General features: G+C 35.6%; 1 non-coding gene across 1 annotated transcript; it reads left to right on the top strand.

Moving 5' to 3' along the window:
* The first annotated feature begins 5,651 nt into the window (after positions 1 to 5,651).
* On the top strand, positions 5,652 to 5,757 carry LOC125576751. The gene has a single exon (XR_007315177.1). It is a non-coding gene; the product is annotated as a small nucleolar RNA R71 (small nucleolar RNA).
* The last annotated feature ends 7,408 nt before the right edge of the window (positions 5,758 to 13,165 follow it).

Below are 13,165 nucleotides of genomic sequence, written 5' to 3'. Positions count from 1 at the left end.
GAATAATTATTAAATTAATAGATACACGATGCGTATATGCACAGATACAAATACATACATGAACACTCAGTTAGTTCAAATTTAATACACGAACTAACAAAATCCAGAATGATGACAAAGAAAAAAATCCATAATTTACATATATTGACCAATTGTCCGTGACTCAAAAATAACGTCCGAGTTGTCTGTTATGTACAGTACAAGTTAGGTGCTTTTAAGTTTTAAATAAATAATTATTTTTTTGTTTTAGAAACTTTTAATCAAAATTAAAATTTCATATATTATTTATATATTTTGGAATTTATAAACTTTAGTTATTTATTTTCAAAGTGCACAATAAATTATTTTAATTAAAATAATTGAAATTTAGATGAGAACAAATGATCAAAATTGTAATATTAATTTTGCTATAACTGCATATTTTAGTTTTTAATCTTAAATTTATGAAAAATGGTGAAATTTTATTTTGTGATGTATAATATATTTAGCGTTTGTGTTTATGAAAAATATTTGGAATATATTGCAAACCTTTATAAAAATATTCCATATATCACAACTCGGGATATTACAATTCACCTCCTCTCAAAGAACGCAATATCCTCGTTGCAATACAACGACAGGTTTCAAGACACCTCTCAGATCAGAATCGAGATGGCTAACCAGCTCTGATACTACTTGTAACAACTCGACCGCCCACGGCTAATGGGCTACCCACGCCCGTTCTTTCGGGCAGTGGGCCTTATCCCGTCCGATGGACGGTGCGTTAATATTTCCAAGGCCCGAAAGTTATGTCTACTGACCCTGCAAACACCACATGACTTTCCCCGTGTTTTGGCCTCACTCGCATGTATCACAAATAACTCCCCGATAGGTCATCCATCATTTCACTACTCCAGCCCACGCACAATTAATTCTGGAGTTTTAAACGGATTTCTAACGAAAAAATTAAGTCAACTTTGATGGCATAGTGATATTACGTGTATACGCACACCAAATAACCTAATGTGCACACTACCACAATCGAATGGTATGTCGATGTAGCACTTTAGGATCGAATCCACAGAGACCAAATCTTACACTTTATCTTTATGGGATCAGAATCAAGCTAAAACAATATGGGGGTTTTAAAGTTGAGGAATCGTAACAAGCAAGTAATAGATTGAATTAAAGTTTTCAGATGATTAAAAATGCTAGCCTAGGGTGGTTTGATCGGGTGTTAAACAAGTGTGAGCCAAACAATTATTCAAGTTTAATTAAGAGCAAGTCTAGAACTCGGATCACTCAAGTAGAACAGCCCACTGTCGTGGTACTGCTCCCTATGCTGATCGATCTTGATACCTAAACTCTCGTTTGGATCAAGATGCGACAGCAAGCAATAGAGGTCAAGTCCGATATGTTCACAAAACACCCTAACATCTACTTTCGCTGGTTAGGGATGCAATGCTCATTCAAGTTATGTCTAGCAACCTATAACACTTTTGATGAATAGATTAAACCTAGAATCAGGCCCTAAGTGGTTAACTTGATGCAAGCCTTAAGAACAACAATGAATGAAGACAATCGATTTATAACTTATTTATGTCAAGCTCACGGATCTAACACCCTAATACCCTAGACTAAGCAAGCTGATTACTCAGCCATGGAGCAAGAAAACACAGAGACAGAGATATAAAGCAACATGAAATATGACTGAAATAAAGTAATAGGGTTCAGGGGGTTCTTCTCAAGAGTGTAGAGATCCTTCTCCCTTTACAATAAGCAAATCTCAAGTCTCCAACTCTAAGGTCTGGTTCCTTGTCTCCAAAACAGCGTAGTGTGATCAGGAAAAACAGAAAAAGAAGATATATCAAAGCCACAGGCGGCTGGGAGAGAAAGATGAGATGATTAGGGCAAATCCCGTAATGACTTGTAGTTTCCTTAAAAATCTCTGCCGCTGGAACACTCACTCGGAACAGTCACTCGGGTTGCTCCGCTATCCGGAACAGTCATCAAAACTGTTCTGCGTGAAAACCACCAAATTGCATTGTTTTCTGCCTCTTTTGTTCCAGCTGGTCCATCTCCCATCCAATGCAACTCTAGACCTGTAATGACTCCAAAAGGACTAGGAAGACTCGATAAAGACTTGAAAACCAATTTAAAAGCATATATACAAGATGTATAAAACACCATATATCAATTCCCCCAGACTTAGATCCTTGTTTGTCCTCAAACAATGTCAAGTATCAAGAACAGGGAGAAAGGTTTGAAAGTGTGGGAACTCTCCTATTCTCAGCAACCATACTTTAACCACGAATCTCTGAACCATACAAGCAGTAAAACTAGGACAACACACCCTTACCGGAACCCCACTGACTGCTGTTCAAAAATCGGCTCCATACTCTTCATCTCAAACCTGAAAAAGCAACACTATCGAGACAGAACTCCCTACATTCATTTAAGAGTAGCGTGAGCTTCTCATCACAGGCATCATTCAGGGTAGACGGTCTAGGTGTGGAACAGGCTATTTAATGGTGGAGTTAAGAGTGTTTAGGGGCTACCATTTCATTGAAGAGGATGCAGGATATCACACAAAATGGCAAGAGAGGATAGATCCATTGATGTCCACAGCCTCTACTCGTTTTTGCTCTATCTGGTGCGACTGTTCTGATGACGGAACAGGCAACTGATTGTTCTGCTTTCCACTTCCTCTACAATCTCTTCAATACTTGGTACCAACTTCTTGCTAGACCTTTTCAGTGGCTCCATGTTTCTTTTCTTTCTTCCCCTTCTCCATCACATTAATCTCGTTTTTTTTTTTTTTTTTTTGAAGACTGATATGGTGATGTGACGAAGAAGGAGGTAATACATGATCGTTCTGAGTGCCACTGGTGGTTCTGATTTCGCGACCATTCTGGTTCTCCACCCCTGCTCTTGCGCAGTTCATTGGTTATGGAGCGGTTGCTCCCTTAATCTGCTTGTTCTCCTTTCTGACATAATTTCTGCAGCAGTAACGAGTAGGAGGCTGCGTTGATCCTTTCCTCTCCGACCTTTTTGCACATATCTGCACATATGACACTGAAAAACAAATGCATGAAGGTGGAATAAAGGCTAAGGTGCAGGGTGGGAACTAGCTAAAGATGAGCTAGCCACTCAGGATCAGCAAGATGGATAAAAAGGATAAGAAGTCCTGAGTGTGTTCTCGTTTCCCTGATCTAATGCCCATAACAAGAAGAATTTCAGTCAAGATTAGGTTCAAGTAAGGTGGAGTTAAGTCTACCCAGTGTAACCTGATCGGCTGAGAACTTCTGGAGAATCAAGTGAGATATGTCAGGGTGTTCCAGGTCCACATGTGTGTCTTTCGCCACTGCTAAGGTCACTGAATAAGATAACTAAAGCACGAGGTGGTTAGTGATCAACACGGAATAAGGTCCTAATTCCCACAAAATTTTGACTGACTCAATAAAAACTGACTCAAATTGACCCAAAAGAAAAACAAAAGAAAGAAACGAGTTAGTAAACGACGAAAACCCTCCCCCAGACTTACTTCACAACGTCCCTGGTGTGAAAATAAATCAGAGAGAAGGTGAAATCAAGAATAAACATTTTTTTTTGTTCGAGATACTTACCTGGCGCGGAGCAGCCTGACAGAGCAAGACGCGGTTGCTCCGGTAAAGGATGCTCTGGAATGAGAGCAGCCAGCTGCTTGCTCCAGTCAAGGGTCTCGGATTTTCTGATTTGTGACCTGAGACTCAACAAACTAAAAACAAAAATAAGTAAAAAGAAAATCCTAATGTTAATGACACTCACCAGTGGGTTGCCTCCCACCAAGCGCTTGGTTTAAGTCTCTAGCTTGACTTGGTGACTGGGATCAGTCGGGTTGAGCAGGAGGGCTTGTTCCAAAACAAGCTCCACAATCAGACATGTTCAGCTTCAAAACTCTGCTCAACAACCCTTTCACAGCAGCTTCCCCTTTCTCCTTCAGCTCATGTGTGAGAATAGCTCTGACTTTAGAGAACGGTTTAGAGGTACCTTTGCACTTTACCTCATACTCAATGGAGTTCTCATCACACTTGAGAGGTATCAAAGTCATTGTAGGATCTCCCTTGACCCTTTTCTTCTGGACTTTCTGTTTCACCCTTGAATTCCCTCTGATTTTAGTAGGATCAGTGCATGGATCTTTATCAGATAACAGCCTGCTCTCACCCTTATCACCATGCTCCTTCTCTGGAACAACCTTCAGCTTTTCTACATCAAACACTGAGATGCGAGAGGCGTGTGATGAGGAAGATCTGGTGGGTACAGCCTTGTAGAAAACTTTCTTGTTGATGTTGGAGAAGCAGACTCTCTTGTTGGGCATATCGATGGTTGCTCCAACAGTAGCCATGAATGTCCTTCCAAATATTAAAGGCATCTCATGATCCTTGTTCATCTCAACAACTTGAAACTCAGCAGGAACAATGCATTCCCCTACTTGAACATGAAGGCTGCGGATGGTTCCATATGGGACTGCTCTGGAAGAGTTTGCAAAGGTCAGGGTCAGCTGAGAACGCTCAACATCAGCAATACCCAAATCGTCTACAATAGCCTTTGAGACGAGATTCACACAAGAACCAGAGTCACACAGAGCATCCTTGAAGGTTGTTCCTGCGATGGAGCATGGGAAAACAAACTTTCCAGGATCATCAACCTTAGGCAATACCTTCAATGCTGGTGTAGACAGTGCTTTGATATAGAGGACCTTGATCTCCTCTTGAGTCTCTCTACAGTGTTTAAAGAACTGGAGCAATGGACGAATCTGCAGAGCATCTTCGAATGCAAGTTCTTTAGGAAGCCTTCTCACCATCTTGTTAAAACCTATCAGCTGCTCTTCACTAATGGGATCCATCAGATGTCTAGGTGGAATTGGATAGGGAACCTTGGAAACATAGACTCGAGATGGTGGAGTCTCAGCAGGTTCGCTAGGAGCAGTCACTCCAGAGCTAGCAGACTGCTCTGCTCTCTCTTCTGCGCCTGGAGCAGTCTCAGCGAACGGCTGCTCTATTGCATTACAGTGCTCAGTCCTAGGATTTTTATCAGTTCTTCCAGGGAGCGTCTCTTGTTGCCTCTTGACACTCTCAGTTGTTTGAGCAAGCTGAACATCGATCTTTCTTATGTGGATCGCAAGATTGTCATACTTGTTATTCAGCTCAGTGAACATGTTGCCCATCCTGGTGTCCATTTCTGTGGTTACCTGATTCAACGCCTTGGCCTGAACCTGCTGACCCTGCAACAATTGTTGCATCATCATACCCAGACCCTTCAGCTCATCTGGTTGACTGTTCCCGTTAGCTGGAACAGCTTGCTGATTGCTCTGCGGTTGTCGCTTGTTCTGGTTCTGAATATGCCCGGCCGTAGCTTGCTCCATGCTGAAGACGTGCCCTTGGTTGTTTTTCAGTAGCTGATCAACCTTGGCAGTCAGCTCATCTATTTTCTGGGCGTCAGAACTGTTCCCTTTCATGGAGCAATCACTCTCCTCTTTCTTATTAGCTGAGCTAGCAGCCATGTTCTCAATCAGCTTAAACGCTCCAGCAGTGGTTTGAGTCATGAAATCTCCATTGCTCGCAGAGTTTAGAGCACCTTGGTATTTCCAGTCCACTCCATCATAGAAAATGTCCAGGAGATAATCATCATCAAATCCATGGTGAGGACATTCTCTGCGATAGTCATTGAAGCGCTCCCATGCGTCGCAGAAAGGCTCATCAGTGAGCTGCTGAAGGAGGTGATCTTGTTCCTCAATGCAGCTGTTCTCGCCTTAGAGTAGAAATGGCTGAGGAACGCTGATCGGACCTGTTCCCATGAAGTGAGAGAGCCGGTAGGGAGAGAGTTCAACCACCGTGCAGCTTTTCCATCAAGAGAGAATGGGAATAACATGCACCTGATGTAATCTGGTGGAACACCATTAGCGCGAGTGAAACTGCAGACTTTTTCGAAGCTCTCAATATGCTCCATTGGAATTTCTGTAGAGAGACCAGAGAACACCTTTCTCTGTACTAGACCGATCAAAGCAGGCTTGATCTCGAAGTCCTGCCTGGTGCAGAGTGGAGGAACAATGGCAGAGCGCGTAGTAGGGATGTTACGCGGAAGGTTTCTCTGCCCGATTGGAACAGTCTGCGCCTGTTGTTCCTGCCGCGCGAGAGCAGCCTGTTCAGCAGCATCCTGCTGAGCTTGGATGGTCTGCTGCATTTGTTGCATCTGCTGCTGCATGAGTGCCATAGCCGCAGCGAGATCATCCTGATTGGCGTGATCACCCATAGTGGTGTCAGTTTGCCTTGGCTGTTGACGATTTGTTCTTTCTAACCTTGCTAGCTCCTGGTTGGTAAATGTAACTAACTCTCCTTGTGCGTTTCTCCGAGTATGTCTACTGGTCATGCACCTGGAACATTAGCTGCAACAAAAAGGATAAGGCAAGTTAGAGGTCTTAGACTAAATAAATAACCGAAAAATAAAGGTAAAAAGATGGTCCCCGGCAACGGCGCCAATTTGATATTACGTGTATACGCACACCAAATAACCTAATGTGCACACTACCACAATCGAATGGTATGTCGATGTAGCACTTTAGGATCGAATCCACAGAGACCAAATCTTACACTTTATCTTTATGGGATCAGAATCAAGCTAAAACAATATGGGGGTTTTAAAGTTGAGGAATCGTAACAAGCAAGTAATAGATTGAATTAAAGTTTTCAGATGATTAAAAATGCTAGCCTAGGGTGGTTTGATCGGGTGTTAAACAAGTGTGAGCCAAACAATTATTCAAGTTTAATTAAGAGCAAGTCTAGAACTCGGATCACTCAAGTAGAACAGCCCACTGTCGTGGTACTGCTCCCTATGCTGATCGATCTTGATACCTAAACTCTCGTTTGGATCAAGATGCGACAGCAAGCAATAGAGGTCAAGTCCGATATGTTCACAAAACACCCTAACATCTACTTTCGCTGGTTAGGGATGCAATGCTCATTCAAGTTATGTCTAGCAACCTATAACACTTTTGATGAATAGATTAAACCTAGAATCAGGCACTAAGTGGTTAACTTGATGCAAGCCTTAAGAACAACAATAAATGAAGACAATCGATTTATAACTTATTTATGTCAAGCTCACGGATCTAACACCCTAATACCCTAGACTAAGCAAGCTGATTACTCAGCCATGGAGCAAGAAAACACAGAGACAGAGATATAAAGCAACATGAAATATGACTGAAATAAAGTAATAGGGTTCAGGGGGTTCTTCTCAAGAGTGTAGAGATCCTTCTCCCTTTACAATAAGCAAATCTCAAGTCTCCAACTCTAAGGTCTGGTTCCTTGTCTCCAAAACAGCGTAGTGTGATCAGGAAAAACAGAAAAAGAAGATATATCAAAGCCACAGGCGGCTGGGAGAGAAAGATGGGATGATTAGGGCAAATCCCGTAATGACTTGTAGTTTCCTTAAAAATCTCTGCCGCTGGAACACTCACTCGGAACAGTCACTCGGGTTGCTCCGCTATCCGGAACAGTCATCAAGACTGTTCTGCGTGAAAACCACCAAATTGCATTGTTTTCTGCCTCTTTTGTTCCAGCTGGTCCATCTCCCATCCAATGCAACTCAAGACCTGTAATGACTCCAAAAGGACTAGGAAGACTCGATAAAGACTTGAAAACCAATTTAAAAGCATATATACAAGATGTATAAAACACCATATATCACATAGATAGCCAAAACAATTCTCTTAAGACTTTTCCATATATCACAACTCGGGAAGTTACAATATATTTTTAAAACTCGCACATAAGCTGAACTACATCTTTCATGGTGGTTCTTCAAACATGAAGAAAATGTACGATACATAATTATACAATGTAAATTTGAGTGACTCACATTATAATTTTTCCTATACATGATACATGTACAAAACGGTTAATAGTTTGGCCCTGTTTGTTTCTCCATTTGTAATCTCCATTCAAATGATCCATTTGTATGATCCATTCAGATGATCCATTCAGATTTTTGTGATTGTTTGTTTGTCCATCCACATAGCTCATCTAGATGAATCATCTAAATGGATCTTATGTTTGTTTCTTTATTTTCATTTTCATTCAAATGAATTTAGTAAAAAAATTACCAAAATATCCTTGTGTTGATTTAATCATATGTTTGATATTAATTTTAACTATATTATATTTAGTTATTTAGTTTAATATATTTATAAGGTGAATGTTCTTCATATAAAATTGTGTAATAATACATGTACGTAAACATGAATAAGGTGTGCCATACATAAGACTCACGTTCTTTGTAAACAAAAAAAGAGCATATGATTCACGTTAAAACACTAAGATATATTATAGGGCAATCTTTCAATAGTTTCTTTTAGTTTTTGTCGCAAAGATAGTCTTTGAAGAGAAAATTAACTAAAATTGTTCTTTTTATTTTGAAAGTTTTAAATTTTCTTTTTAAAAAAATTTGAACTCCATCATCAAAACTCCACCATTTAACTTTAAACTCTAAGTCTAGATTAGTTAATCCTATGGTATAAATGTATATTTACACTTTAATAAAACTTATTTCGGTCATTTTCTTATTAAAAGCTATTTTTGTAAAAATAAACTAAAAAGGACTATCGTAGGAAATTTCTCTACAGTTCTCTCAAATAGTTTTTTTTTAATTTTTGTCACATATCATCGAGAACGAAAAAATAACCAAAATGGCCTATTTTTATTTTATAATTTTTATTTTTTAAAATTTAAAACTACATCATCAAAAACCCCCACCCCTTAATTATAAACACTAAGTCTAGATTAGCTAACCCTAAAGTATAAAGGTTTATTTACACTTTAATAAAACTTCTTTTGATCAATTTTCTTCTTAAGAGCTATTTTTGTGAAAATAAACTAAAAAGAGTTATCCTAGGAGATTTTTTTATATTATACTTTAGATAATAAAATTATATTACAATATTTGGCTTCCATATATTTCTTGGCATATTTTGTTTTAAATTGATTTCTTAAAATTAAATGATAATGACACAGTTGTAAATACTTTCAAAGTTCAAAGGAATCTAAAAAAAAGATTTATATATTATTAAAACTGAAATATTTTTTAGTACCGCTTAGAAACATGGATAGCAGTATAAATGATAATTGTCTGGAAACATTGATAGTAGTATAAAAAAGAAGTATAGTGTCTTTTTAGTAATTTCATTACTATAATTACATTAATTGTCTTTTTATATTTCACTTATTAATTATAATACCTTAATAATACATCACATCATTAATTATATTACCATAATAATATAGTGCCGGTTTTTATTTATAAGTTAATCAACATTAACTTTGTGCCAATTATAACATCAAAAATATAAAATAAATGGGTTTTGCATATGGTTAATAATTCGGTTTAGTTTGTTTTACTAAAAAAAAATTTTAGTTTCAATCGGTGGAAACTTACGTAGCCAGAAACATAATTCAAAGACATGTTTTGTAAATAAAATAATAACTTAAATCAAAATAATAAAAATGTTACATTTATTTTAACTTTATTTTTCGTTCCATATAATTATTTTACTAAATAAAAAAATCTTTATATTTCACTTAATGTAGCCAAACACAAAGAAAAAGTCTTTTTTATTAGTTTATAAAATCAGTTAGGCATGAACATTGGTTATCCATTTAGGTACGGTTGTTCTTGGGTATTGTTTTTTTTTTTGAAATTAGGCCATGCTTGAATATTATAAATTTATGTGTGGGTTTTGACTTGAGACTTTCTGGTCTGGATGAGTTTGGTTCTGATGTATAAAAACCTAAAAATATCTAAATAATAAATATATTTGAAACGGATTCTGATATTTTTACCAAAAAATAACTATATTACCCGATTCGATTCAGATCTTTTGAATACAATTAGTTATATTACGACTCATCTAAAATATATAATACTAATTATGAAAAACAAATATCAATGTATAAAAATGTAAGAACCAATAATACCCGCACGGATGCGCGGATAAATTTCTAGTTCTATTTTAATAGTATAGATAAAATAATTAAAAAAACATTTATATGTGTAGAGGAACGAGTTCTCCAAAAGAATTCTCCAAAAGGGAACATGATTACCTGGATCCCAAACGAATTTAAGTAGTGATTGGGTTTCTTCGGAATCGATCAATTGTTCAATTTGATATATCTATATAAAAAACATTATCCAGCAATTGTAAGAGAATGTTAGACACAGGAATAATAAACTTAAATTCAGACTAGCAAGATGATGTTTGTTTGCTCGTCGTCCAAGTGTTCCATCTGGATGAAGATTAAAATCAATGTTCGTTTAATACATTACAAGTTTTTGAGATTTTTTAAATTTTATCTCAAATTTTCATCCAAGTGAGGATGAGTTTTCATGGTGCATCTAAATGCAGATATATCTAGTTCAGTCTAAAATGATAAATGACGAAAATAATGTTTTAAAATAAAAATAATCTTTTCAAACCAAAAATCCTATTTTTTTGCAGAAACATTTTTCCTTTTTTTTTGAACACCGCAGAAACATTTTTCCATCAAAAGTGAAAAACACATTTTCCCACCAAAACCGCAAAACACACTTTTCCGCCAAAACCGCAAAATGCATTTTTCCTCAAAAAACGTAAAACCGAACCTCTTAGACAAAACTGTAAAAATGCACTTTTCCTTCAAAATCGTAAAAATGTACTTTCCCACCAAAACGGTAAAATTCACTTTCCTGGCAAAACCTAAAAACCCACAATAATTGAAAACTGGATTTTCCCACTAAAATTGCAAAAACGCATTTTCCCGCCAAAACTACAAAAAAAATATTTTCCCACCAAAATAGTGAACCACACTTTTTCGTCAAAAAATTATTTTCCCACCAAAACCACAAAAAGGCATTTCCTGCCAAAACCGCAAAAAGGCATTTCCCGCCAAAACCACAAAACACACATTTTCTGTCAAACGCACAAAAATGCATTTTTCGGCCAAAACCGTAAAAATGGACTTTTCCGCCAAAACTGTAAAAATGCACTTTTCGTTCAAACCCGTAAAATGCACATTTCCGTCAAAATTGTAAAAATGCTCTTTTCATTCAAAAATGCAAAAACACACTTTTTCGTCCAAAACCACAAAAGCCCACTTTTCGGCCAAAACCGTAAAACGGATTTTTCCGTCAAACCCACAAAAATATAAAAACAAGTCTATTTTAGTCAGTTTATTAAAAATACCTTCTGGGTGTATATGAAAGTTAAAATAAAGAGCGAACGGACATAGTTGCATTAAGATGATTCATTTGAATGCATAGACGAAATATAGAAACGAACAACACCAAATAAAACATCTAAATAAGACATCTAGATGGACCATACCTACAACAGAACAAGGCCCAAATTAAGAGCATCAACAGGCTCAAAAACTAACCACTATTATAATAATATTTTGATTTTATTAAGTTTTGTATTAATTTTTAATGTTGTGTTACAAAGAAAATACACATAAAGAATTGTTGAGAGTGTCTTCTCAAAGGGAAAAACACTTTCTTTCTTTTTTTGCTAAAATATCTATATTATTAAAGTTGAAGTACATAATCATTGTTTGGAAACTTGAATAGGACTATTAAAAAAAATTAGAGTGTTTGGAAACATGAATTGTAGTCTTTTAAAAAAACTTAATTTGTTTGGAAACAAGGATAATAGTATCAAGAAAAAAAAAGGATAATGGGCTCATGTTATTAAAAAAAATTGAAAATCCATCATATTATAAGAAACTATCTATCTGTACCAGTTTTAAAATATACGAAAATGAGTCAATCTAATTGCCTAAAACTTTTTTTTCTAAACTAACCATAAAACAAAATTTAAATTTTATATACATATTTCAAATCAAAATAATAATTCAAAGTTGATTTATATCAAAAATTGATTCAAAAATATACATATATTCAAAAATGGATTTTTACTAAACTATTTTTCAATAACCATTGTAAAAAAATGTTGTCAATATATATAAGAACAATACAATACAAAGCTCAATTTGAAATACCAACTCAAATTATGGTTTTTATATTTCATAGTAAGTTATAAAAATATAATATATGTAATTATTTATATGATGGTACGTATAAAATACTATTAATTACTCCCTCTGTTTTTTAAAGATGAATGTTCTAGGATTTTCACACTTATTAAGAAACCATATTAAAACTTAGTTATTAATGCATAGTTTTTTGTAACTTTATATTTCTTATATTTTTAAACCAATAGAATTAAAAGAAATGTAATTAATATTTTTGAAACACACAATTTTTCATTATTAGTTGACAAAATATGCTTTGAAAACATGAAAAATACATCTTTTGGAAACAAAATATTTCTCTAGAACATCCATCTTTAAAAAACAGAGGGAGTATATGATTACTTATATGATGATACGTATAAAATACGATTAATTATATGATGACAATATACGATATATAATAATGACTAGGGATGGGCTTTCGGGTACCCACACGGGTTTGGTTCTGATCGGTTTGCGTTTCGGGTTTTCGGGGTCAAAGATTTCAGTCCTATTAGGATGTTTCTAAATTTTGGTTTGAGTTCGATTCGGATCTTTGCGGGTTTGGTTCGGGTTTGGATAACCCATTTAAATTATTTTTAAAGTTTTAAATCATTTTATATTTTAAATTTCTCAAAATTTATAAGTAAAATAATATATTACCTATAAATTTGAATAACATATGTCATAATACCTAAGCTTAACATATCAATTGGCTTGAATTAAAATTTTGGATACAGAATCAATAATTATTTTAAGTATTTTTGGTGATTGAGTATACTTTTACTATTTCAGATATTTACTTTTGACTATCAATATATATTTTCAAGTATTTAAACCAATTTAAAAGTATCATTCTTGATGTTTTATATACGTTAAATCTAAACATAATTAATATATCTAAGTATATAAATCTATTTTTAGATAAATTCGGGTACCCGAATACTTCGGTTCGGATCAGATTCGGTTCTCTAAATAACAAAATTTTGAATAATTCGAATATTTAATCAATTTATGTTCGGGTTTGGTACTATATTTTCGGATCGGTATCGGTTCTGTTCCTCGGATTCATTTTGCCAAACCCCAATAATTACATGAAAAATAAA

Source organism: Brassica napus, chromosome A7 (assembly GCF_020379485.1).
Source record: "Brassica napus cultivar Da-Ae chromosome A7, Da-Ae, whole genome shotgun sequence".
Lineage (NCBI taxonomy): Eukaryota > Viridiplantae > Streptophyta > Magnoliopsida > Brassicales > Brassicaceae > Brassica > Brassica napus.
This window is presented reverse-complemented; position numbering and strand designations above follow the sequence as displayed.